The sequence below is a fragment of the Microtus pennsylvanicus genome, chromosome 8 (genome assembly GCF_037038515.1).
Source record: "Microtus pennsylvanicus isolate mMicPen1 chromosome 8, mMicPen1.hap1, whole genome shotgun sequence".
NCBI lineage: Eukaryota > Metazoa > Chordata > Mammalia > Rodentia > Cricetidae > Microtus > Microtus pennsylvanicus.
Window position 1 is genome coordinate 50432650 of NC_134586.1, and position 26878 is coordinate 50459527.

The 26878-nt window shown below is 39.0% G+C and overlaps 1 long non-coding RNA gene across 2 annotated transcripts in view; it reads left to right on the forward strand.

Annotated features, from left to right (window-relative positions):
- Positions 1 to 26878, forward strand: part of LOC142856231 (uncharacterized) — a 137870-nt gene that overhangs the window by 100619 nt on the left and 10373 nt on the right. Inside the window, exons 5-6 of one of the 2 annotated variants that reach the window (XR_012911604.1) lie at positions 9419 to 9524; positions 9859 to 9924. This is a non-coding gene — a long non-coding RNA (uncharacterized LOC142856231). The remainder of the gene's footprint in view (positions 1 to 9418; positions 9525 to 9858; positions 9925 to 26878) is intronic. The other variant, XR_012911605.1, reaches the window with a different exon arrangement.

Genomic DNA, 26878 nt, shown 5'->3' on the forward strand with positions numbered 1-26878 from the left:
TATTCGGCCTTAGATGAGTCTTGTTCCACAAGCTCTTTTAACTTAATTTAAACTTTTTCTATTTATCTACATTTTGCCTTGGGGCTTTTATCCTTTCTATATGTCATGCTTTTCTGCCTCCCCCATGTCTGATTGGCTGGCTGGCTGGCCCCTAGTGTCTTCCTAGCATCTCCCTTTCTCCCCTTTCTCCCTCTGTCTCCCTCTGTTTCTGCTGAGTGTAGATTCCTCTTTCTACTTATTCTCTTTGCCTGAAAGTACTGCCTATACCTCCTGCTTATCTGCTGGACATTTAACCTTTCATTAGACCAATAAGGTACCTTAGGCAGGCAAGGCAAACAAATACAACACATCTTTACATTGTTAAGTTAGTATTTTACAACATAAAAAATTCTACACATATTTACATAGGTAAACTAATATCCCACAACATACACACATAAACACACATACATACACACATCACCACACCTCTCAAAATACAAATTTTTTGAAAAGTTCCCTATTAAATGTGGGAGGGTTCTGCTGCTTAAGGTTGTCCATGATTTCTGGACAGCATTCTGAGCTCAGAGCCAAATAGAGGACTCCCTTCTCTCAGAAGGGATTCCTGCTCTCTACATGAGCTTTTTTTGGAAGCTGTCTCTGAGCAAGGATACCTGACTTATCTTAAGTGTGACCTTTGACAGTTCCCAACAAATGATTCCACCATGTTGCCCATGTGAAATTATGTATTGTGCTCCAGCTATATGGTAGGATTGTGCTTCCAATCACAAATTACATGATGTGTATATATTCCTATTCCCCTTATTCTGAAATAAAGTTGAGCTATAATACAGAAAGGTTAAGTCACTTATAGAGGTAGCCACTTTAGAATAATTTCAGGTTATTTGGCAGGAATATTTAAAGCTAGAAGAGCCTGACAATGAGTACTCTGAGTACTGAAATATCAAACTGTCAATTTAGATTATTACATACAGAAAAACTATGAAAATTGAAGGGAAAATCAAAATTTTCCATGACAAAAACAAATGAACGGGATTGGTGCCTACAAAGATAGATCCACAAAAGACACTGGAAGAGATACTTCAATCTAAAGAGAATGATAAACATACCCAAAGGGACACAAAAAACAAATAAACAATGCCAGGACAGGTAATCCTAAGAGATCTGAGAAAACTGCAAAATCAACAAAATGACAGGAATTAATTCACATCTTTAATAACTCTGGTTATTAATAGCCTTAAATCTCCAATAAAAATACAAACTAACAGATTATATTAAAAAACAGGTGTCTCCAAAAACCATACATCCCCACCAATGATAGAAACCATCTTAGGGTAATAGGATGAAACAAGGTACTTGAAGAAAATTGAACAAAGAAGGAAGAAAATGTAGATATTCTAACATCTGACAAAATATTCTATAAACCAAAACTAGTCAGACAATGTAAGAGAAACTTCATACTCATTAAATGTAAAATTATGCAAACATAGTATAACAATTCTAAACATATAACCACCCAACACAGGGACACCCAATTTCACCAAAGAAATGATATTGTAGGTAAAACCCTAGATTGGCCCCAACTCAGTGGTAATGGGTGACTTCAATAGCACATTCTAATCAATAGACAGGACATCAAGAAAAAATAAATAAAGGGAGAAACTCTGTATTAAAAAACAACATAAATCAAAGGGGCCTAATAGATGCTTTCAGAATATTCCATCAAACACTAATGATTACCAAGTCTTTTCAGTAGCCCATGGAACTTTCTTTAAAATCAACCACATATTAGAATACAAAGCAAGTCTCAAAAAATATAAACAAAATGAAATAACATCCTGCATTCTCTCTGAGCCCAATAGGAAAAGATGAATATCAACAGCAATAAAAACTGTAGGAAATACATAGAGTTGTAGAAACTAAACATTCAGTTGTAGCACTACTGAATGACAATTGTGCCATGAAAGAAGGAAAATATAAATTGCTAAAATGAAATGGAAATATAACATACTAAAACCAAAGGAACGAAACAAAGGCAATGTTGAGAGGGAAGTTTGTACCAATGGCTGCTTACACTCAAAGAAATTGAGTGTAACTGGAGACTGCATCTCACTTCCCAGACACCCAGACCTGGATAATCACACAGAAACTATAGTAATTATATACTTTTTAGCCAATGGTTCAGGCATATGTCTTGCTAGCTCTTACATATTAAATTAACACATTTCTACTAATCTGTGCATTGCCATGATGTTGTGACTTACCAGTAAGGTTCTGGCATTATTCTCCTTAAGCAGCTACATGGTGTCTGCCTGACTCTGCCTTCTTTCTTTTTCTCTGCATTCACTTTAGCTTTCCCACCTATCTATATTTTGTCCTGCCATAGGCCAAAGTAGCCTCTTTATTAATCAATGGTAATGACACATATTTATAGCATACAGAGGAGAATCCAACATCCAACTGAGAGATCACAGTTCAATAACTTAACTATTAACCTGAGTGCTTTGGAAAAATAAGAAAAAAAATACCTGAAGAAGACAGGAAGAGATAACCAAATTTTGAACTAAAATTAATAATATACAAACAATAAAAAAGATTTTGTTATATTTCTATGTGCATATAAATCGTGCATACATGCATGTGTACATGCATGTGAATGAGGGCACACACATGCAGTGGTGAGAAGAAAACCTACAGTGTTGATCCTCACCTTCTACCTTGTTTGATTCAGGTCCATGGTATGTTTTCTGCTGTGTACACCCAACCCAAAAGCAGCTCATCTTCCCAGGGCCACAGCGACATTACAGATCTGTATTAGAGTGCTGGGCTTTACATGGATTATGAGGATTTGAATACAGGTCCCCATACTTTCACAGCAAGTTTCTTTACCTACTGAGACATAGCCCCAGAACTTGAGTTAAAATTTTTAAGTTTCATATACAATAAATAAAGACCAAGATATAGACTAAAAACCTGTGTGGACATTCAGTCCACATCTCGAAAGATAACCTGGGCCCTGGGCAATCTTTCCAATTTTCTGACTCATGCTCTATGAGTCAATTAGTGTGGTCTCTGAATTTGGCTCAGCAACCTGACTGAAATAAATAAATCCATATTTAAAATTTTAATTTCAGTTCTTTTTTTTTATACAACCAACAAGAAAATCTGTCCTCCCTACTCCAAATCAGTAAATACAGCATATTAAATGCAGTCCCCTCTACTAGGTCATCATAAACAAACACATTATTTCACATACTTTGATCTGAAATTATGAAACTTCATAAACATCAATAGGTAATTGAGAGAAAAGTGAAAGTGATTTCCGACATTGTGGAGGCATTTCCATGGCCGGATGCGAAATTCTGAAATCTCCAGGTGGGAAGAACAGACCTTTTTGTCTTCACCATAAAGCCATTAACATTTAAAAAGTGGCAAGGCTGGTATTTCACGTAGTAAATAACTCCAGATCCAACCGTCCACACATCAGTGTCAGAGACTTGCGCTCCAGTCTGACTTAGCCCTGTGTCTGGAAAGTGGCCAAATACTAGTTCATAGCTTTCTGTTTTGCTGCAATAAAGCTCCTGAGAAAAGTCCTCAGAGTGCAATATTAATAATTAGCATGCTGATGACTAGTTTGCCTTTAAGAGCTCATAAATTAGAAGTTCATGTCATGAATACTGCAAACACCCCACTAACACATATGCTCCTAAAAACACAGTGGGCCATAACGAGGGAGGTAAAAATGGGGTAGCTTTTATAATTTATACATTATTCATTTCCCATCGGTTTTGGTAACAAACAACTCCTGACAGGAAATGAGCTGCCAAAGAAAAGTTACAGCAAAGGAATCTTGGTGCTGGAACTAAATCAGCTAATAAAGGATAAAAAAATTTCTTTATTGGTGTTGAAGAGTCTGTTACTACCAGATAGGTTGGCGGGATGTGGGAGAGCAGGCTTTCACCCTTAGTCCACAGGGGATGAGAGGGGGGGGGATCTTGCTTTCTGCTTCTGAAAGGCATTTTAAGTTATGCACTGGGAAGGGAAATTGGCAATGTGGTTAGACTATTACCTACCTCAGGACGTCTTTCAGAGATTCCTCTGCAGCCAATACCCTCAGCATATTTCATCTAGCAGAAGGCTAGCTTCTGCTTCAGGGGACTTGTTTTAATTTGCAAACATCCCATTGAGTACTGAGCGTGCACGAGGAGTTTATGCCTGAGGAGTCTCCCCTTCTTGGGACCATTTTCATTTTGGAAAATGCAACTGAACAGGTTCACATTATAGGTTGATGGAATAGCCCAGCTGACCGTTATCAAGAGGGCTCCAGAGAGACGGTTTTTCTTTTGCCTTTTTCTTTTTTGTCAGTGACATTCCATTTAGAGAAATGCAATGTTTGGGTGTTCTGAGGGCTCTCAATCATTACAAACATTCAGCTTGCCTCCCCAGTGGTGATGCTCACAGTCCCAAAGTGAACATCCTGGAGTGAACGCTGCTGAGAGATTCCAGAAACTCATTCCAGTCCTCACCCCAGTTGCACTATGATCCTGTAGACAACTTGATGTCCACTCTGTTCATTATCATTGCTGGTATAACACAAAGTCTGCTATTTTCGCAGTAGTGTTCCAAGTGTCCTAAGCTGTAGAGGGAAAGTGCTACAGAATTTATATACTAAAGCCCTGACCCTCTGCGGGATGGTCTCTGGAGATAGATCTTTGAGAATTACTTAGGTTGAGGTAAGGTCCTGCCAATGGTTCTCCATCACATGATGGGAGAAGAAAAGACAGATTCATTCTTCTCCCCCTTCTTCCTCTCTCCTCCCTCCTTCCTTACCTTCCTCATCTCCCGTTCTGTGTTTCTCCTTTGCTTCCTTCCTTCCTCTGGTGCATGAGGCAAGTCATGTGAGGTTATAAGCAAGCAAGCCCTCACAAAAAAGCTGACCTCCTGGGAACTTGGATTTGGCTTTCTAGCCTCTGGGACTATGAGAAACAAATACAAGCTATCTAAGCCTTCCGGCTGGTGTCTCTATAGCAACACAAAGAAAGGTTCATAAACTTTGTATGATTTTGAAATCTAGTATCCAAAAATCTAGAGTTACTTAGAACACTTTTCCTCTTTTGTTTCCTTTCTTTCTTCTCTCTTTCTATAGTCCTAGGGATTGAACCCAGGGTCCTTCACATTCTAAGCAATATTTAATATTTTTTTAATCTAGTGGCAGGATTTACTAAGTTGCACTGACTGGTCTTAAACTTGCTCTAGACCAGTCAAACCTTGAACTTGCAATTCCGTGCCCTAGTTCCCAAATACCTTTGATTATATATCAGTGCCACCAGGCCTAGCTCCGCATGTAACTGTTAATCCTGACTGGCAGAACCCACTTATAAAAAGAAATGTGTTCAGCTTGCCTAAGCTGTTCTCATGTTTCTAAAGAAGAGCAACACCAAGTCAGAAGTCACATGGGAAAGCTGTGTCCAAGAACATCCACTGACTGGCTTCCTGGCTCTTATCCTTCCTTTCACTTGTGGGTCAGAGGTCTCCCTCTGCTCTTTCCGAATGGGATTCTTAGTGAACGTTGGAAGTCAGAGCCCTGGGCATCCAGCTCTGAGAGCTGGGGATGCTGTGGTTCCCTGCCACAGTGAACCCAAAGAGATTGAGCACTCATCTGGCTTTTGTCGCCAGGAAAAAAAATACATAAACCTCATACAAAATCTATAGACCCATAAGCACAGAGGCCTCCGTAGAGGCTGGTGAAACAGAAAAGAGGGGGAGCAACTGAGACTAATGTCAGAGATAAGATAGACTGGTCAGGTATACAGTGGCATTGAGATGAGATCTAGCAGCTTCTTTCTCCTCCCTCATTCATTACAACATTTAAGGAGCATATACAATGCAGAAGGGAAAGCTGAGTCTGTAAACTGCATACTGAATAAACATGAGAACCTCAAGTAGTGCCCAAAAAAGAGCCAGGCATGATAGCATGCACTTGTTATCCTAGTGAAGGGGATACACAAACAGACAGATCCTTCGGGATCACTGACCAGACATTCTAGCCTACTTGGCCAATCCTGGGTACCACTGAAAAACACTGCCTCAAAAAACGGTATGTACAAACATGTAAACATATACACATCAAGGAAATACATGATTCATGCTCACAGAAGACTCAGACCACAGTCAGCAAGAGCCCACATGGAATTCCAGAAAGACTACAACAGTTATCTTGACTTTTAGGGCTTTTGACCCTTTAAACTCCCTTGGCAAACATTATCAGCTCTGTCAAGCATCCCCCCACATTGCGGCTAAGAACAAGGCATGGCTGCTTAGAAGCAGGGGATGCCTAGGACGGCTTCTGCTACGATTCTATTTTTAAGAAGTGTTGCAGACATTGCTATGGAAAGCAACAGGTAACATTCTGTATGAAATATGTTCCACCAGCTGGCGCCACCAGCCAGTCCCCTCCCATGCAGCTGCTTTACTTCCAAGACTCTCCAGGGGCCGATGGGGCAAGTCACTTTCTGTGCTGTGCCTGTGGTCGCTCTTCCAACTCTTCTCCCGATTATGTTCTGACCCTCTCGGACTTCTGCTTGGATGCACTTGTCCTAGCCTCCGACTGACCAGAACAGCGTATGACTTAGAGATGTGTACCTATATCAGCATGTCTGCTTGCTACATCCAGTTTCCTGAATAAAGCAGCCTATGGTGCAATAAGGAACGTAATTTCTACCTTTGAGCAATGGTCGAGAAGTTGTGGGTGGCAACAAAGAAAATGGTACTTAAAGCATTTTTTTTCCTTTATGTGCCATAAACTGAAAGGGCTTTGATGAGTTTTGAAGGTTCAGTCTGTGATCCAGAATCTGCCATGCCAGTAACAGTATCTGCTACCCAGCTCCTGGTGCTGACAGACCTAGGCTTTTCTCAAACTTGTCAGAAAAGCTTCCCTTTGCAATGGACAACAGGCAGTGCTGAGATGCATCGTTGGTCAAAGTACTGAGAATAAGGGACTGAAGGGTCAATCGTAAACAGGGCATCAACATTAACCTCCATAGGCTTAGGTAACATGGAAGAGGAGATGGCAGAAAGAATGTAAGAGCTGGAGGAATAAGAGGAGGGCTACAGAAGAATCTTTTCTGGATATGACATGACTATTGTTATAAACTCAGAGTTGTTATGGTTACCTGCACATAACCTGCACAAGATCAAGACAGCCGTGATCTAGGCATAGGTGGCTCAAACCTTCACCCCTTTGGTAGCGGGTAACTGTTGGGGGAGGACAAATCATTCTTTTTTTGAGGTTATGGCCGCTGGTAGGTTTCCCATGTTTCTGTGGCTGCACATGTGAGCAGCATTGACAAGACTTAATAAGTTATACAAAAGCAGGTGGGGTTGACAAAGTTGGGAAGTGTTTTGTGAGAATATGTAAGGGTTTGGGGGAAATGGGATAGGTGTGATCATATTTCTTTGTATGCATTTGAATTTCTTAAAAATAAAGTAAAAATTTAAAGCCATATCTGTGAAACCATCAGGAAAATGGATAGAACAGGAAATCATCATAATCAGTGATAGAGGCCACACTCAAAAATACACACACTGCTTGTTTTTATCTCATATATGGATCCCATATTTGTGTGTGTGTGTGTGTGTGTGTGTGTGTGTGCATGTGTTTATATGAGACTCACCTCTAGCTCTGATCTTGTGTCTTTGCTTCCTGATTGACCATTATGTGAGGGGCCCTGCCTTCACCACCATGTTAGATTTAACCTTCTGAAACTATGATCCGAAGTAGACATTTCCTCCCCTAAGTTTGCCTTTGTCAGCTATTTTACTATTGTCTCAAGAAAAGGAACTAATGTAGAGATTATGGAGAGGGCTGCGGCCAGTCGGAGCCTGTAGATTTTCTTCTACCTGGGAACACGAGAGATGAGAGATGCTTAGAAGCCAGGGGCCATGTGTGCTGTTGACTTGAAGATGTATTTGTCTCTTCATTTTAGGAAATTCTTTAGCATCCTATAGCTGAACCTATCAAAATCTTTGGGTAGAAAGTTCATCTCCTAGGTCACTTTTCTTATCCCAATTTGTACTTTTTCCTAGTCTTACCTACTCACTAGCGTTTAGCTTTTTTTTTTTTGTTGTTGTTGTTGTTCTTATTTGGATTCATGATGATTTTATATATAGTCATCTCTAGGTTAATATGAGGTAACTACAGATTACTTACTATACATTCAGGCTTTTTTTTAAATGTCATCATTTTAGGCCAAGATTTTGTTTCCTTAGGCCTTCAAACCACTCTGCTGTTTTGATATCTAATATAAGAAAAAAAAATGTTAGACTTGATGAGCACATTTATAAGACAAATTTGACAAACTTCATCCTCCATCTGCCACTGTCTGTCAATAGATTCTAGTTTTGAAAATTGGAGAAGTCCCGCAGTTTCTGTGGTCCTTTTCAAGTCACAGGAACAGTCTCATTGCAGTAAAGTCTGATCTTAAATACATAATAGTCCAAACATTAAGTTTCTCTGTTCTCCCATTTCAGACCCACTTCAAACAGAGACATCAGCCATGTGTACAGGATGATTGCTTTCCCCTGACCCGTTTTTATTGCCTGATTCTGGCTGGGTTTCTGAAGCCTGAAGTCTTTCACTCAGGAAAAGGCCTTGTTCTACTAGCTAAGCCCTCTAGAGAACGGCAGGACCACAGTACAGAATCCTTCATTGATAATCCCCAGCAGTTCCCACATTCCTTTCTGTAGTGGCTTCTGGCCTGTGCTCCCAGAACATTAGTGGGGACCCCTTCCAACAACCACTTTCAAGTTTCCTATTCCCAAAATTTCAGGTCTCCCAGCCCACCTAGAAGTCCTTTTTCATATAACCTCTTCCACACAACCTCCATGACACCAGACATATTTTCTCTCTCTTTTTTTTTTTAACTCTATGAGCCAATCCAAGAGGGTACAGACCACCATCTCCACTCTTTCCTTTGTGTTGAATTCTTCTGTGTTCAGGGAGGTTGCATAACTCTCTCCTGCTCCACATGAGGAGGGCACGAAAGTGAGAGTATAGCCCACTGGCATCTTTCCTCACCATTCCTTCCAACCTCATTTTTACAGCAAACCCAGAGGTGGTTATTCATAAAACTCGGCAGGACCATCTAGGAGAGCACTTTGTGTTGGAGGTTTTGTTTACGTTTGTGCAGCTGCATTTAGTCGATGACACTGAGCACCAGTTGAATTTCTAATACAGTACTAACGCGTGTTGTAAGAAATAACTTCCAAAATGGCAATTCTAGCTTTCTGTTGATTTCATAAACCATTCTCACAAGCACAATAGTAGCTTAAAACAACACACATTTATTGTCTCACAGCTCTGTAGGGCAAGAGGATAACATGGGTCTCTGTGAATTAAAATCACATTTTCCTTCCCAAGGTTTGAATCATTTCTGGAAGTCAGCAGGGGTCTCCAATGTGAAGAGCACTCTCTTTTTTTTATTGGCCTCCTCTATCTCAAAGGGCAATCAGAACCTTCCTCTCGGGTATGTGAATATCAATGGATGTACTTCAAAATCATAATCCACCTTTGGGATTTTATTGCATTTTATAGTCTGTCTCCTAGACCCCAGGGCTTGGCCCCATTTCCTGAGCTTTCTCGAGTATATATGTTTATGCCATTGTGGCTTCTATGAGCTATCGCAAACTGACTTCCGTGAAAGATTTATTTAATTTTTTTGTTTATGTTTGTGTTATACCCAAATTTGCCACGGTCTGTTTTAGTGTCTTCCTATCAAATAATCTAGGCTAGAATGTGCGGTTAACGTTCCGCAGGAGCCAAGGTTTCATGAATGTAATTCTGAGCCTTCGATTTCACAGGCAAGGAATGCATCTATGTGTCTGTGACGTATTGGATGCTAAGACTCGGAGATCAATAATATCTCAGTAAGTACAATACTTCATTTTGCCTCGCTCGGGGAAGGATTCATTTTGTTTGGGAGAAGTCAATGCAAGAAGGATAACTAATAAAAATGCAGTGTTTCCTTACAGTGATTTAGGTTTCTGCTGAATTTGAAATTTTTATGCCAATACTCCATGGGTCACTGATTTAGACAAATTAAAGGCATAAATCATATGGGTGCTATAATTGCAGGAGTGGTTTGGTTTTCACTTTACATTTATAGAATCTATTTGTTTGGCTCTGTTTTATTGCCTAGGTTTACCTGTTTTCATTGTTATGCTGAGGCAGTTTTCTCCTTGGGATATCCATTTGTCTATGCCTTGCTTATAGAGTCCCTCTAGGTGTGTGCTAGGCTTCAGCAGCTTCTGAGATAGTGTGAATCCTTTAAAGAAAAAAAGCCAGTTTCCAGCTGTCACACTCATAGTATCATCGACCTATGAAAAGTCCTTAGGGAAAGGGTCAGTGGGTACCTAGCCAATATTCTTCTATGTCAAATTAATCCAAATTATTCTTTCATGGATGAATAATTATAAATAATGCTTTATTAATTTATTATGTTCTAGTTCAAGACATTATTAAATTTATTTTTCCTGCGATGTAGGGTTTTTCGTCTTCAACTTACAATTTAAAAAATTGTAAAATTTTACATTTTTCAATGTAGGGAACATAGCAACAAGCTTCAGACACATGCAGAGACAGCATTAAGGACTGCAGCCAGGTCTAACTTACTCGAATCTCATGACTGCCAACAACTCTGAAATTTTGACTTCTGCTCAACTTTCCCATTTGTTTCCTAAATAATTCAAACTGTGTTTATGTTGATTTTTGACACTTTTGTCAGAATGAAAACACAAATCCTTGCATGAATTATCACAGAGAATTCAGAAAAGTTGGGGGTTGGCTCTTAACACTGGGCCATCCATCTAATTTCAGTTTTGTAGTTGACTGTGGCTCCTGTGGAGTCCTCCTTAAAACATAAAATGAAAAGAATCACCGGTAAAAGAGGCCTCTAAGAGCAATCTGGGAAGGCGTATTTTTGTGGGTTCAAATCACGGTCCTTCTATACCCCCCGTTAGTGCAGGAAGAATGAAATGCCAATAAGGAAGGTTTCCTCAACTAGATCAAATTCATTGCAGAATAAAAATGAAGTGAAATGACAGACTTGAGGTCTAGGAAGACTTTCAACATAGTCCATTCTTTCATTTGCCTGTTTGATGAGAGTGATTTAAATCTATATTCTTCTTCGCACTTTATCAGTGTTTGTATTTCTACTTAGGATCTGCAAATGTGTGCACTAATACATGGTGGGGTGTGGTGATGAGGAGCACTCTTTGTCCCCAAACATGTGGCCCTTATTCTGGCTATGTTTTTTGCTAGTTGTTTGACCAAAAGTCAAAATGTTTAACTGTTCTGAGCTTTATACACCTACCTATAAACAGGATATCATAGTGAAAACAACTTCTCAAGGTTGAACACTTGTTGTCTTTAAAAAAATAATGTGTACTTCATAAATGTATACAATTATGTGTATGGGAGTTTATCCTACATCTATGCATGTATACATGTGCATACACACAAGAAGCACATATAACTTGTTTTTAAAGATAGGGCTTGGCTATTTCAGGCTGCCTTTGAACTCACTGCATAGTTGAGGATGATTTGAATCCCCAGTCCTCCTGCTTCTACTTCCTAAGTGTTAGGATTACAGGCATGTGCTACCATACCTAGTTTATGTAGTGCTGGGTATAACATATAGTACATACTTGAAAAATGTCAATTATTTTTATCTTGTATGTACATTTAGGTATGTAGCTCCATTTTTAATTTTTTAAAATTTTATATGTATGAAAGTTATAGCTAAATGTATGTCTGTGTACCATATGCATGCCTGGTGCGTGCAGAGGCCAGAGGAGAGCATCAGTGTTAGACACTTGTAAACTTACATGTGGGTGTTGAGAATAGAACCTGGGTCCTCTAGAAGAGCAGCAAGTACTCTTAACTGCTGTGTTACCTATCCAGTCCCTGTATCTTCAGTTTTTAAGAGGACACTTGATACTGAAGAGGAGGCCTTCAAAAATGACCCATATTTAGTCGCATGCAGAAAATAAGAGATTTTGAAGTGTTGAGCCCTACATGGGGGGGCCAACATCACACACCTTCCATATGGACTCAGAGAATCTTCCAGAAAGAGGATGTAGAAAGATTGCAATAACCAGGGGTGATAGATGACTTCAGGGAAATAGTGTTTACCGTACCCAACAGGGCAGTTGCACATCTGAGCTCACAGCAATTAGGGCAGCATGCACAAGACAGACACAAGTTACAAGCAGACAAAATCCCAGCCTGGAGGAGGTAGGAGGGTGCAAAGGCCACTTCTAGCTGAGAAGCTATTAGCATTGGATAACTGCTAGTATAGGGAGGATCAATTTTCACTAATCATGCGGCCAAAGATAGGTGGACCGTATGCCAGGTTGTCTCCGTACCCAAGAGTACTTAGCCAATACAAACTGAACTTTATGGTTTAAGGGAGTTGGAAGGGGCGAATGCAATCAAAATACATTGTATGAAATTCTCAAAGAAGCACTAAACGCATTATTTTTAAAAATGGGTCTTGGTGACAAGAAATAGGTGGGGGATAAGAATGAGTCACCATGTATACTCACCATTAAGTTTGTATGTCAATGAGTTCACAGTGATTTTTATGATTTAAAAAGCAATCCTAATTTCTCATTAACTTGCCACAAAGTTTCATTTGTTGGTTACATTTTACATCTTTGTCTTACAACTACAAGCTGAACTGTGAGTCACTCTTATAGACTTCCTGTGTAAGGTAGCAGCCCATGCTGGCACTTTATCGGCATAGCAGAGAAGGAAAGTGCTGAAGAGTTGGCCAATGACACTGCTTGATCCTAGAATTTTGTCTATGTGTCATTTCCTTTTGCAAGTGAGGAAGACACTCTCTGTGTTCTACCCAAATGTGGGCACACACACATTACAGGTACATGCCATGAACACAAAAGAACAACCAGAAAGGAAAGTGAGAGAAGATGGCATTGATACGGCTATGACTGGTGAACTAAACAGCCGTACAAGTGTAGGGACGGGACGAGTATGCAAGGGGCTGAAGAGGGAAACAACACTGCTTCTTTTTAGAGCGCAGTTGTGTAAGGAATGGGACTATGTCAGAAGTCACAGGAGAAGGAGACCAGGCTGCTCAAGAAAAGCAAAATGTCACGCTTCTCCAGAAGGGAGAAAACACAGATTCAGGGCCTTTGTTGCCTGGGTTTTGAATCTTCATTTTCCCACTTCTCTGTGAAAAACTAAACAAGTTATTTACCCTTCTACTTTTGTTGAGCAATTACAAAAAGGGAACTCGCAGTGTGCCTACCTCAGAATTTTGTTAATCAAAGACTTTTTGCAAAGCATTGAAAGCAGTCTAGTGTAAGACTGTCTCTATGCTTATTCCTAAGTATGGAGAACAAGAAACACAGTGGTGTAATACCTGAGCCATCATGTTGGGAAAGCAAGGCTCATCACAATAATCCATAAACCTTTACACATTTACCATGGTGATGTCATGGAGAAGCAAAAGAGCAGTGTGAACGTCCCAGGTTTCCATTGACTCCCACATACATTGCTGACTTAGGGTCAGGTGGAAGCTGAAAGAGCCATCTCTCTGCCATGAGCCTGGAACACAATGTTCCTACCTCATTATCGACCATGGACCAGAGGGGAAAGGAGAAAATAGGAGAACTAGAAACGGCAGCAAAACAAAGTGGAGACAATTCTCCAGCCACAAGTGGGAAGGCAGATTCCATGACAACACCCAGACAGCAGCTCAGCTCATGCAGGCGATGAGGAGATCTCCAACGGAGGCACCTGATGTCAATGAAGATGTCTCTGTGGGCTTGGTGGTCTCAGGTGGGGATGAGTCCTTAACTGAAACACACCTCTGAAAACTGAATCCCACTTATTAGATTGTTTCAGTTTAGGAAGAACAGCATCCTCATGAGGCCTACTAGGCACAGCCTGTTCATGACTGCCTGATCAAGTTAGGGGGTTACATATAGGGTTTGGTTTGAGACAGATTTCTTAGCATCCAGTCAGAAACACACACACACACATGTGTATACATACAAGTGTATATGTATAGATCAATGTGTATGTATGCATATATATAGTGTGTATGTATATGTGTGTGTCTCTGTGTATATATAATACATACATACTATACACACATTCATCAGCCTAAATGGCTCTATGACATTCCTCAGCTGCTGATAAGACAGTTTGGAGTAAGAATGGCATTGGGCACCCTAGAAAGAATTCTGCTTGCCAACATTCAAAGTACTTGATGCCCTCTCAGAAGTTTGATGGCTAACGTCTGTAGCTTCCACTTGGTACCATTCAGGATAATCTCCCAGATGTCTTCTCCCCTAACATTCCAAGCAAGGTGCTTGGCTCATTTCAGTAAAAAACTAAAAAATCAGTGTGACTGAGTGCGTGACCACTCAAGATAAAGTTGAATGACAGAGAGGGACCAGTATAAAATGTAAGGAACTGGGCTGATGAGTTGGCTCAGTCAGTAAAGCACTTGCACAGCAGGCTTGATTACCTTTGTAAAAAGACAGACAAGAGCTGCAGGAGTAGGCAAACTGTCAGCAAAGATGCGGAGACAAGCTGCTCCCTGGAACTCAATGGCAGGTCAGCAGCCTAGCTGAATCAGTAAGCACCAGGTTCAATGAGAGAACCTGATTTCAAAAAAAAAAAAAAAAGAAAGAAAGGAAGGAAGAAAGGAAGGAAGGAAGGAAGGAAGGAAGGAAGGAAGGAAGGAAGGAAGGAAAGAAGGAAGGAAGGAAGAAAACGACTAGAGAAGAACTGGGAAAGACAAGCGACACTGATCTGTGACTTACACACATACACACACACACACATTGTAAGGAACCACATTAGGGTCTCAGAGCTAAATTGATCCCCCCATCAGGGTCAAAAACCTCAAAGCCATATAAGCCTACTACTTTGCTGAGCCCACTAAGTTCAATCAGAGGTGGGGAAGGACTCATTTGAAGATGATGATGATGCAGGGAACTCTTTTGCTTTTCTATACTATACCCAAGGAAAGTGGTGATAGTAATCATACTTCATTGTCATTTGCTTAGGATCATAGAGAGCAATTTTGATCTCTTGCTGCTAACAGGAGAGAATAAAGCTCATCCGGACAGGTGACTTGAATCCCGGAGTCTATTGGTGCAGATGTGGCTAGTTCCCTCGCCAGCATTTAGCTTTTCCATGTAACATAATGACAGGGAAAGAAAGCCCGAGTCAATGATACATCTGCTCATAAACTTCCATTTGTTAAATATGAAGCAAAATCCTGACAGCCATAAAACAGGGTGAACAGTTGTGTGTTTGTATTAAAATATCATCGAGATAAGCAATAACCAGCTAACCGAGCAAAGGAACATCTGCGATATTATCTCGCTATTTCTGGCTGAGTCATCTCACGCTGGGAGAAAACATGGGGAAATGGAGTTATCACTTGTAGTGCTCTTAATTGAGTTAAGGACGGGCTCTGCTGTGGATCTTCCCAGGGGCTGTCCCTACAGACACAACAGGTCTCTCTTAAAAATAAATTTTTTAGCTGATTGCTTCAGATCTGGCACTGTAGACAATTTTAAAGTAAAGAAATAAAATTCTGTCCTGATAATTCTTGGAATAAAATAAAAGCATCCAGGGCCTTACAATTAGTAAATCTACCTCTGCTCTAGGTGCACAGGCAGATGTGAACCTGAACGTGGAGGCCAGAGGACAACCCCAGGAGCTGCTCACCATAAGTGCCATCTACAGGTTCTTATGGTTTGTTCTAACGTTTGGTTTTAGGTTTGAGAAAACATTCTCAGTGTGGAACTTGCCAAATACTTAGGCAAGGAAGCCAGTGAGTCAGGGGCTTCTATTTTCTCTAGCTCCCCAGCACTGTGATTGCAAGCACATGCCAGGACACATGGGCTCTAGGTGTAAAAGTCAGGTCCTCGTGCTATTTCATTTACTGAACTATCTCCCCGACACGCACTAGCCTTCATGAAGGGATTTTTTTTGTTTGACCTCTGGGAAGGGAGCGAGCTCATCAGAAGTGTTTGAAAGTGTCACCTCCCAGGCTTTCACTAAGAGAAGGCTAAAACAAAACTCTTTCCTTAATAGGTCTTCTTTAAGATGCTTATAATTTATGAGCTAAATACTTTGGGTGGAGATAAAGTCAAAAAGACACTAGAGAAGTACTGAAATAATGGGATCAAGATCTTGTATTATTGAAAGCAGCTCCAGAATCAATTTGCTGTAACCTCTCATTACACAGGTGGTAAACGTGTACCTATAAACACCATGTATGTAGGACCGGCAGGTAGAAGCCATCAGGTATAGTGAAGGGCCAACACACTTGGATTTGATATTGGATTTTTACATCTTGAGCAAAGCACTTAACCATCCTGAGCTGAGGGTTAAATTTCTCTTTAAAACGGAAGAGCATTGTACAGCCTTGTCCTGTAAGCTTCCAGCAGAAGTGAGACATGATATTTAAACAGCTTGTACACTGTGTTCTGCTTCTTAAAGATGCCCCACTGGTGGCTTTTATTACTGTGAGTAGAGCTGGAAACGGAGTGGATTCCAGATAGCCTGTGCATTACATTAGAAAGCAAATACATTCATTATGAAGAGAGTGAGAAAGTCAGTGGATCCTATCTGTCAGTGTTCCCAGACAGGTCTGGCACATTCTCGAAAAGCATATCTATACACATGAGACAGTCAAGAATTGAACCACAGGCTTTAACCAGACCTGTGACAATCTGGGCAACGCAAGCACAAGGCAGTCTGAGCCTGGAGGCTGACTGAGGACAAAAACCTGATGCAGAGGGTCTTCCTGCTGATGGCGCCATGTGGCTGACAAGTGCAGGCATTTTCATTCTAGCTCCCGACAAGGTAGTTCCTGCAACCTGGCACTTGATTTGGGTACAGCCATCTTTTGTATTCAGAAAGTCTGATTCATACATGTCTCCAGTCCCCTGTCTGAAACTACTGAAAACAAACAACCAATTCTCAGTGAAACTGGAAGTCATTCTTAGAGGCCAATTCGGAGTGAGTCGTGCAAACAGGATACAGTCTGAATTTCAAAGACAATGATCTCTGTGGGCATCCATTAGATGTGAAGATCCCTTTGAAAACCTCCTTCAAACAGAAAAATATAAAATCAACAGCTGGTAACTCCGAAGAGAAATTTACTTTAGTACAAATCGTAGTCATCAACCTAAATTTGTGTTATTTCATAACATAAGCTACAGCTTTATAGAATGCTTTTTATCTGTACTTTATTGATCACAGAGCACATCACAAACATAAAGCATTAAATAACTCATTAGAAATGCTGAGTGCTTAAAGGGATTACTGTACTTCCAGAGCACAGTTCCTACTTAAATATAAACGACCTGACACAAAGATGTAATAAATGTATACCTTTCTTCTAAATGTTCAGCCTCTTTACAAACAAATTGATCTTTATGACAGCTTCATAAAGTGAGAATATGGTGTGTGTTGCTTTCATGTTTATATTGTATAGTAAGGGAATGTGGAAGTAATGCCCCCTCAAGGTGTGTGGCATAACTGCTCTTTGCTTTCCAACAATGTTGCCGTTGTGTTAGCCATGCTATTCTAAATCCTCCCCTGACTTTGCTGTTGGAAATACTCCCCTACAAATGCTCTCTGCAATGGGCAGCCGATATGTCACTGCTCTGTGTGAAATCTTAAGATACTGACATCAAGACCATTGATAATGTCAGAGAGATGCCTATCAGGCCTCCAAGTTCTAAGATCCACACACATCAGGGAACTACCTGTCTATGCATCCCACAGGGATGTCTCAGAACCCAGTGACCCTATCCACACAGCAACTAAACTCACATCAAGAGCTGGCTAAAATGAATCATCTACACGAGGGAACCCAGGGTACCTTTAAAACACCACCATAAGGCTTTGGGGTCACTAACAGATGTCCATCAAAGTTTGTAGTGAAAGGCAAGAATGTCTCCAGCAGGCATCTCTCTGATACTGATGCCTTGGCTTCTGTGACTTTTGATTTCTATTTTTATAAATGCATTATTTAACACCATTCAAGAACCTATTTGTCAACCTTAATTATGGCTTACATTAGAGTTTATATTGATTGGTTTTTTATTGGCTCTGAACTCTTTGTCCAGAGACAAAAAAAGTAATTTCCATGAGAAATTACCATTACCAGAAGTTTCCTTCTGGGCTGCTTAAAATATACTGTTTAAAAATGCATGCTTTTAGGATGACTTGAGCAACAATCATTTTTAAATACATATAACCTCTTGTTGTTGAATTGTACGAACAAAAGAATGTAAGGTTTATATGCAATCTAAAATAATTTAAGATCTATAGCTGCCAGATTGCATTAATCTTTTACAAAGTCTAATTATTTTTCCTAATAACATAATTGCTTTATATTCCCTCAAAATGTTAGGTTTTATATTTATGACAAACTTACAAAAACATTAACTAGTATACCTCTGCTCTACATATACTGGGAGTTCTGGGAGTGTTAATTATAAAGTCTGAACCTTTCTGTAGTTGTAAGGAATCAAAAACTGTATTGATTACTCTGATAGAGTAGCTGTTGGTCTTGACACCACAGTAAATGTTGTTTCCATTTGCTGTGATTATTAGTTGTGTCTTAAAAATGAGAAGGCTGAAATACCGGTTAGGAAGTTTGCCTATGATACTTAAATATTTGACAACAGGACCAGGATTTAACCTTATATGTATCCAATAGCAAGTCTATATTCCTAACACAGGGCTTGAAGAGTATAGCAATTTTAATAAAATTTATAAAGGTGTGAAAGATCTGCATAATACAGAGGTAAGATAACAAAAAAGAAAACATGAAAAAGCTGTACAATGAAGTTTCTGAGGAGATTTAGGAAGAGCTGGTTCTGCCCTCCTGCGATTGGGATCGCTTCCATATTGTGAAGCAATTGAACACAGCATAAAGGAAAATAATGGTGAGCAACATAATGTTCCCATCTGAGAATTTCTCTTGATTCCCTCAGTTCAAGCAACCATCGCCTCACCAGGGTACCACGGCCACTTTCCAAGTGGTCTCTCTGACTTTGGTCTTCCTTTCCCAGTCTGCCTGCCATGCTATGTTCACATTGTTCCAGAGTGAAAATGTCATTAAGTCTTCCTGAAACCCAGTTAACTCCCCATTACCCTCAGAATAACAGACTCTGAAGGTGTAACACAACCCTTTAAAGTCAGATCCACACATATCTGATTATTTCTCACTTTTGGTCTCTGAGGTCCCCATATCCTCAGGGCTTCCCACACACCCACTGCACGTGACAACAGACTACACACCATTCTTCCATCTCAGGACCAGGCCAGGAGCTTTCCTATAGTGTGATCTTCACACTCCCAGCCCTCTCTGCATGGAACTTTTAAACCCATCATTCTGAATTTCTGCTGATGCTAGCCTACCCTTCACTTGGACATTTCTGTCTACATCCCTAGTACCATCTCTACCTGAGAAATCCAGGCCCAGCTGTGTATCACTGCTATGACTTATTATGGCATTTGTCCCATTGTATTTTAATAAGTGTTTTGCTTTTCTAGAAACCTTCTTAGGGAAGAGTACCTCTGAGAGTGAATTCAAATCCTATCTTATTTACCAAAGAGTCTCTAACTACTATCTGCCAGCCATTGCTCAGCAAACACTATATTTCAAATAAAAGATGGATGGACAAATAAATGGTTTGCTGTGGGAATTTCTACAGATAGTAGCCTTTAAGTTACCATCACCCTATGCCAATACTTTGTAAGTCAGCCATTGGAAATAATAAGGTTAAAAAAAATCCTAAATCTATAATTTACCGTTACTATTATCACATTTGGCTATCTGCTTCAAACAGAGATAATTTAGAATGTTTGAAGAACTAAAGAAGTTCTGCCAAAATGGGGATTACAAATTGCTCCTGAAAAAATACAGAGAGGAGATTTTGTCAATTACCTATGTTATAAAATAGGTATATGGAAAATTAGAACACAAAAGGCACAAATTAGGAGAGAATGATTGCAGACTCTTAATGACTTTCAAAATTGTTAGGAGACATTTCCAGTCTATGACTGGCTGTTGGAATAACACCTGACCTAATAGTTCATTTAAACAAAACCTTAGATGGTAACAAAGACTTAAATAGTCCCAGAAAATTAATAGCTGAAGCAGAAAAGGAATTGATTGCTGTTGAAAAAAAAATACAGGAGGCACATGGGGATAGGGTGAATCCAAATCTTAATTGCATTTTAATCATATTGCCTTCCAGAATTTCTCCTACAAGATGCTTAATGCAAAGGAAAGATATTATCTTAGAATGGATACTTTTACTACATAAACCATAAAAAATTAAAAACTTATGTGGAAAAGTCTCTGAATTGATTATAAAAGGATAATTGTGACTTTATCAACTAGCAGGTATAGATTCAGCAGAGATTATAGTGTTTTTTACTACTGATAAAATTAAAAAATTATGGGAAGAAAATGAACCATGGCAAAGATCTTGTGCTATATTTTAAGAGAAATTAATAGCAATTATCCCAAAAGTGATAGAATTAGCTTTATAAAAAGAACTACTTGGATCCTTCCCCACATTGTATGGGACATACCTATAACTGGAGCTCATACATTCTACACTGATGCAAATAAATCAGGAAAGGCAGGTTACAAATCAGAAGATTTAAGTAAGGTGGAACAAAGCCCTTATAATTCTGTCCAAAAGGCAGAACTATATACTATTCCCATTGTAGTTTTAAAGAACCTCTTAATACAGTTACTGATTCACAATATGCAGAAAGAGTTGTCTTACATATTGAAGCTGTTGGATTTATAAAGTATGATACAGAATTGACTTCATTATTTATATAGGTTCAAGATATAATCAGAAATAGGCTCTGACCCATATACATAATACCCATCTGATCCCATATGGGTCTGCCAGATCCTCTAGCATAAGGTAATGCAGAAATTAATCAATTATTGTTTGAAAATGTGTTGAAGGCCTCAGAATTTCATAAGAAACATCATGCCAATAGCAAAGTTTTTCCATTACAAAAGAAAGAATTTTCTATTACATGGCAACAAACTAAGGAGATTATAAAGTATGCCCTACTTGCTTTTTCTATAACCAAACACCACTACTCACTTTGGAAGTAACCCAAAGGGTACACAAAGGAATGAAATCTGGCAAATGGATGTGTTCTACTTTGCAGAATTTGGAAAATCAAAATATGTACACCACACCATTGACACTTATTCAGGTTTCCATTGGGCAACTGTTTTGAGCTCAGAAAAGGCTGATTCAGTAATCACACATTTATTAGAAGTTATGGCCATCATGGGTATACCTGCACAAGTAAAGACAGATAATGATCCAGCATATGTATCTAAGAAATTGAAACAGGTTTTTTTGCTTATTATAATATAAATCATATTACAGGTATACCACACAATCCTACAGGTTGGGCAGTTATAGAAAGATCAAATAGAAATATAAAGGATATGTTAAACAAACAGTAAGGGATGGAAAATACCTCCAGAAATAGATTACATAATCCTTTATTTACTTTGAATTTTCTTAATGCTAGTGGGAAAGAGACAACAGCAGCAGAGAGACATTAGATAATAGAAAAGTCTTCTGAATTAAATCAGCTGTCATATTTCAAGGATGTGTTGACCTCACAATGGAAGCCAGAAGATGTGTTACATTGGGGAAGGGGTCTTGCTCTTGTTTCAACAGGAGAAGAACAGTTATGGATACCATCAAAAGTAATAAAGATTCAGTTTGAAAAAGAGAAATCTCTTGAGAAAGAGAAATGACAGCTCATTCACAGAGGTGACAACCATGCAGGTGGTGAGGGAATCATATAGGGCTGGGGCAGGGTTCTGTTCTTGTCTTTACAGAAAAATATACATCTTCAAAATTCAAGAGACTCTAGATATTTGGATGCTGACCGAAGGAAAAATAACTATCCAATAAGGAACATCAAGAAAAAGAAATATAAGGACATGTGATCAAAACAAATACATTTATGTGTGTGTGTGTGTGTGTGTGTGTGTGTGTGTGTGTGTGAATATATAGAGCTGACTTTGGAGTTGGACAATGGCTCTGTCCTTCTTTAAATCTAAGCATGTTGTTAAAATGAAAATTCAGAGTTTCTGTCTCATGTCAGGAGCCATGGTATGGGACAGAAAGAAAAAAGGAATTTAGAAAAAAATTACTTTTCTTCATAAATATTTTTGTCTCTATTGTACCTTTTACTGGATATATGTCTGTCAAAAATTCAATGAACAATGAATTTTCCTGTAGAAATCTTTGAAGTTTCCAGGGAGAAGATAGGGCCCCACAACAACTCTACCTGGTTGATATGACACCATGATGCTAATAGTATTACTATAATACCTGTTTTGGGTACCAGCTGCTCAAGATAGTTCCAACTTGGTTAGCTGAAATGGTGCACTTTTTTTTTTTTACAACATTCTGGCTAGAACTCCAAATAGGAACCTCAGAAAAACCCTACCAAATACTCAGAGAGTATTTGCAATTTTACCAGACAATAATCTTGGAACTTAACCATCATTACTTTCACAAAATCCCATAGAAAGGACCTTGCCCTGTGACAGCTGGAAGTAATTCTAGAAGACGATGTCCCCTCTGCCAACATCCTAGTGTTAGAGACATCATTTAGGGGTTGATTATAATTATTATAGGTTTGGGAGTTGGGGGAAATTATGTAAGCTCAGGGATCTCTTTGGTAAAAAAAAGGATAATTGAATGGGATAATAGATTAGTGTGCGCTTACTCACATTATTAATAATAGTGAGTAATAAAGTGAATACTTGTGAGCTGTTATTTATAGGCAATTTATATTGGTTTAGGTTCTTGCATATTGATACAAACTTAAATTATATTGAATATGTTCCTATTTTCATCTATAATATTTGTATACCTAAGAGGTTATTTCGTCATATTGTATGAATGCATGCTTAAGACATTTTGTATATTGATACAATTTTAGGATTGCAATATACATATCTACCTCGGATCAAGATACTTACACATTGTTTACATTTTGATGTCATTGTCCTCATTTGTTGCACAGTTGTTTAAAGATTGTTTAATATTCTAATATGAAGTCTTAGTCTTTAAGTTATATAGGTATTAAGAATAATAGGTCAATAGTCATCCCTGTTTGTCATACTTGTTAGACTAATCAGGTTCTTTAGATACATAGAGATTGTATTCTGTATAGATGGATAATCTTCAACCATTTTAAAGAGCTGTAGAATATGACATTTAAATAACTTAGGGTTCTGTTGATGTGAGACATGTTTGTTCCTGGCAGCACTGCTCTATTCCCGAGAGAATGTTGAGCACCAAAGACACTACACTTGGAGTTTGTTTTCTTCTTGGCAAAACTGGTCTTTGGGCAAGGAATTGCCCATATATCGACTGCTGACAAAATGCACTATGTCCAGACAGGACAAGCAGGAAACAAGAAAAAAAGACTGTTAAATCTTGCCAAGACAGGGTAAGATGGTTTTGAAAATTTCCCTGCCTCTGAAAATGGTCTGTCAGTTACTTTAGCTAGACCTTAGCCAAAGTTGGTTTCTCCAATGTTGCAAATCAGACTTTGGGTGATTGTCCAGGTAGCCAGTTGTCTCTGTCATTTGTTGCACATTTTGGAAGTAGCTTAATTGTACTTACTGCTTACTCAAGTAATATTATTTCCCTTCTCGGATCTTTGATGGGGTTGAAGACTAGATAGTTGTAGTTACTTTCCTCTCATGACTTGGCTAAGTTATTTATAATACAAGATTTAAAGTCCTTAGGATTGGATAATTATTGAGACATTTATCACGTTTCTTGCTTGATATTGTTTATGCTAGTTGTAATTCTTATTTTTATACCTAATATTTGTTCTTATTGTATATAATTTTGTATTAGGCTTAAAACTCTCTTATTTAAACAAAGTGGGGTTGTAGGAAATCTTACATCCAATAGCCTTTAAGTTACCCACCCACTTAGGCATAGCCTCTTATACTATATATGCCAATGTAAAGTGTTGGTCCAGCCTCTTTTCCAGTGGCTTCATTTGGTTCCTATTCCCTGTTTGTGCAGAAGACTGTGATCTGTGAATCTACCCCTAAATAAATAACCCTTTATCATACTCAATTCTGAGCTAGTGTGGGATTTCGTTTTAGCTTCCTTCTTCAATGGCTGGAGGAATATGACAAAACAGCTAAGAAAATATGAAAAAGGATAAATGTGAAGAATATAACAATAATGTAATCACCTTGAATACAATACAAAAGCTAATATACTTAATATCACAGTGTATCAAAGCATACTTTTACAGAGAAAAGTAATCAATTGCTTTAAATTATCTGTACAGGGTATCCATAAAGTACAGAAATACAAATAATATCCCTTTTTACTAGTTGTTTCTTTGTTGGCATTATTTAATAAAAATAGAAGGGATATATTTGTCCGAGTTTTTAGAATTTGGGGCACCCACAGATACAAGGACTATGCAAGTGATTTCCACAATCCCTGGTTCATTCTCTACCTGGTCTGGGAAATCTTGTTGTTGTTGTTGTTGTTGTTGTTGTTTTTCCACATGGAAAAGGGAGAATGACAGGAACAGCCCAAGCAGGAACCTCTTGTCAATGTGGAGTTTGAAATCCTTTGGGATGTCCACCCTTTAGGGAAAGTATGCCCAACCTGCAGCCTGCAGGTAGTACGTGCCCCAAAATAAAAATGAATGTGGCCTGATACCTTTGTAAGATACCATCATGGCATTGCCAGAAGTCTGTACAGCCCTGCTCTAGGGTCCTCATGTGACACATTAATAGAGGCTTCCAGTCCACATATACCTGTATTTAGTGTTACATATACCTGTATTCAAAGTCCACAGAACTGCCTTTATGCCTGTCTCTTGATTTAGGAAATGAAATAAGCAGATATTTTTAGAAAATAGGGATAATTATTTTGATATTTGAAAGCTGGTTTCAATTGACTTTCCTTAATTTTTCCATCGGTCTGACCTCTGAAGGTAGTAAGAACCAAAACTCAGAGCTGTCCCTCATCTTTGAGCCACAGACCCCCCCCCCCCCCCCCCGCATTGTGAGGTCTGGTTCTGGCTTAGTGTTTCCAAGTTTTTCGTTAAAAAATTAACTGCATTTCTTATTTTATATACTTGGTGTGTGAACACGTGTGTGCTCATATTTCACTGTGTACATGTGGAGGTCAGAGAACAGCTGGCAAAATCAGTTATCTCCTCCCAGGGCATCAGGCTTAGTGGCAGGCTTGTCTACCCAATGTGATATCTTGCAGGCCCAACAATACCAACTGTTTCTATTGAGAACTTTGTTGCTCCCCAATTTATGCTTAATGCTGGACTCCAGTACCTTCCCTCTTGCACATCCAGCTACTTACTCTAAAAAGCAACTTCCTAATACCCAAACCTCACAAAGGTTTTCATAATCAGGCCTCATTTTCTCAACACCTTGCCCTGAAAATTGGTCCATTCCCTGATGATAAGCACTATCCCAATCCTCCCATCCACTCTTATCTCCATATAAAATCTATCAGAAAATGTGACTTTTTCCCCATAAAGCTTCATTGTGTTGCTGAAAAATCATAATCATTGAAACTCCAAACTATTTCCAAGATAAAGGAATAATATGAATAAAATCAAATGGATGACTTGAAATCAAGAGGAAAGGGAAGTGACCAATTGTAGATCAGGGACAAAGAGGAAACAAGGTCCTAGATATTTTCCACAGCGAATTATAAAATATGACACAGGAAGAAAAGTGCCCCTGTGTGCAGCTACAAATGTTCCATATGCATACACGCATCTAAAATGACAGTCACACCTCTGTTAACTGGTGGTCTCCTCGTGGGAGACCCTGTGATCCTTATTAAGGTTACTGCTTTCATTGTGTGTTCGTGTTGTTGAAAGCAAATAGAGGGCCAGGGTGTGATTTGCTAGACTGCTTGCCTGGCAGGCACAAGGCCCAGGTTGCAGACTGGGCACTGCAGTAATGGAAAAAGAAAACGAAAGGCACCATGGCAGCATGTAGGGACCATACTCTCTTCTCAAGCCTTGCAGTTCAGGCCTGAAATTCTTCCCACTGACTCCAATTCCATATCCTGAGGGGCAGGATAATCACTATGAGACATTATGCTACATCTCAGTTTCTTTAAAAATAACCATTCTGGATCAAATATTAAGTTCTAGGGCTTTTCATTAATGCTTTGAATATTTCAGAACTGTGGGTTATGCTTCACTGTATTGAAGGAAGATCACTCTTAGACTCTGCTGCAGTTAAAGCAAGGAATGGGCTTCTTTTCAAATTGCCTTTTTTATTTTTACCGTTGTGTTACAGCACAACCTTCTGTGTGTTGCATACAAATGATAGTTGGTAAAGAGATTGTGGGCTTGCATGCATAATAAATACGGTTCTATCTGAGTAGTTGGTGAGTATTTCATAACGCCCAAGTAGGAAATGGGAGCATTTACATATTTTGGGAGGCTTCACAATATATTCACTATGCATGCATGTACATATTTACATACCATTTTCAACACTCTTATTTATAAGCAAATAGCCAAACAGGCAATTATTTGTATGAGGGCCAGTATGACACAGTCAATGGTCTGGAAAATATAGGGTAGTTAACGAACTCATTATTGTAAAATGGGAATGCCAAGAAGGTGTACCAGCTATTTGAAACATAAGCCACTGAAGAGAGAGCAATTCCCTTCAAACGAAATTTAGGAGCAATAACTAGATATAAGTCCTCTCATTTTTGT